Source organism: Ictidomys tridecemlineatus, chromosome 5 (genome assembly GCF_052094955.1).
Source record: "Ictidomys tridecemlineatus isolate mIctTri1 chromosome 5, mIctTri1.hap1, whole genome shotgun sequence".
Taxonomy (NCBI): Eukaryota; Metazoa; Chordata; class Mammalia; order Rodentia; family Sciuridae; genus Ictidomys; species Ictidomys tridecemlineatus.
The window spans coordinates 31,568,908-31,571,334 of NC_135481.1; positions in this window are offsets into that span (position 1 = coordinate 31,568,908).

Sequence of the window (2,427 nt, forward strand, 5' to 3'; positions counted from 1 at the left end):
AATTAATATTATTCTGATTATATTTTATAGGAACATCTACAGGAGTCTGCATGGAGAATCATGAACATAATACTTAACACATACAGGTACAGTGTAAGAATAATGTGGAGTAAACCACAATTCACTTATTTTATAAAAGGAGCTAAGAAACTCTTAACCTACTACCCAAAAGTAAGACCAATTACTAATTAAATATTAGTTGATCATTGGTCAAATCTGATTTAACCAGCTCATCTTAATCTCATAGAGTTTTGACTTTGACTGTAACATATGAAATAAATTCCTGCATGTGTTTACCATGTATTACACATATTGTCTGCTTTTTTGTCTCCAAAATGTACAATAGTAGACTTTGAGACTCCTTATAGAAACATAGGTAAAACTTTATCCGTGTTTTAGTGACAAATCTGTGACAAGCCCTGAACTTAGTACTTATGGAGTCTATGGAGACTCTAGTGTGATAGAGGAAATAATACAGAGAGATATTTGCAGTACAATGTGCTATTAGAATGATGTGCCAAGTGTGAGGAGAGCATAGTGAAGGGAATATCTAACTCTGGGTTAGGTGAGAGGATTAGTCTAGTGGATCAAGAAAGGCTTGAATTTGTTATTGGAAACTGAATAGAGCAAGTTGGGCAGTGTTATGGTTTAGATATGAGGTGTTCCCCAAAAGCTCATGCGTGAGATAATGTAAGAAAGTTTAGAGGTGAAATGATTGGGTTATGAGAGTCTTAACCTAATCAGTACATGAATACCCTGATAGGGATTAACTGGGTGCTAACTATTAGAAGGTAGAGTATGACTAAAGGAGGTAGGCCATAATGTTCTGCCACACCTTGGGCACACAGCAATGAAGTTGGCTGTCTACAGACGGAGACCTCCGAGATTGTGATACCCAAATAAACTTTTATACTCTAAAATTGTTCTTGTCAGGTCTTTTGATATCAGCAGCAAAAAAGCTGACTAAAACAGGTAGGCAGATAATGCCAGAGTATCTTTTTGGAAAATGGAAAAACTTGGTCAAATCAGGTCATGGGTTATTTGAGGAGGAATAAGTGATGAAGTAGAGTATTGGGACTTTACCCTATAAGCCATTAAAGAAGACTCATTGAAGGGTACCATTCTGTATGTAGTATGAAGGACAGAATGTGAAGAATAAAAATGAAGACAGAGGATAAGATATAAGCCTATTAGACAAAGACCCCAATATATTGATGAGGCTATCAGGATGACACATATTTAAATTTATTTAATAAATATGTACATAGTCCTTATGTGTCAAGCCATGGTCTATGCACTTTTAAAATATTAACTCATCCTCTATAAATTTTAATATTTGTTTGAGGCAAGTAGTATTATCTTCCCTGCTTTATGGATAAGGAAACAATCACTGAGAAGCTAAGAATTTTGCTTAATGTCAAAGAGGAAATAAATGATAAAGACAGTATTTGAACTCAGAAAGTTTGGCTCTAGTGCTCTTCCTCTTAACCACTATACCACTTTGACCTTTTGTATTCTAGACTTTGAGCTCATTCTATGACATGGTAACTAGATTGATGATGTTATCATTTATAGAGACTGGAAATATGGAGGCACTTCTTTTGGATGAGTGTGGAGCTGATGAACTCAGTTTTGAGTTTGAGAATATTTTCCCCCATCTTTTACTTAGACATGAATGAAAACAGATGATTACTGACAATGCCTGGTTATTCTTAGAGCCCTAGAAACTGGAGTAAGTGTTGATATCAATGTTGGCCTAAAGCTTTTTGGGAATGTGATGTAAGCTGAAAGCAATAATATATCATAGAAGTTACTGGGATATGTGTACTTGCATTCCCATTTGCTATTAGCTAATACCCCCTAAATCAGATCCCAAAATAGAACAAATCACTGGCAGCTATACTTCTGTATATTTTTGGAGGAAAGTTCAGTAATAGGCAGTTCTTTTCTTTTCCCTCAAATCTTTTCCACTGAAAAAAAAATCTAAAAGATCACTTTGCATTTTATTGAGCATGTTTTGGGCAACAGTTACAGTCCAGAGGTCACTGAGTTAGGGTCACTGTGACAAAAACGTCAAATGACTAAACATCTAGAAGACTTTGTTTTAATTGTTAGGACAAGGCAATGAAAATAATATCTGTTTAAGAGAACTAAACTCAGCCAAAATTCTGCCCAAACCCTCAGATTCCATTGCTGTCAGCTAGAATTAGCTGGAAATATTTAAAAGAACAAACTCAGGTTTATGATGAATTATTGTGCCAGCTTTTTTTGTCTGTTGCTTGTTGTGAGCCCTTCCATACCCCATTTGCCAAGGTTTAAAATTGAGTACAAGATCAAGTGAATTTTTGAAGCAGGTTTCAAATCTTTGTTGGTAGATGAATCTGATTCCTTACTATCCTTGCTCAGGAGAGGAGTGAAATAAAACAT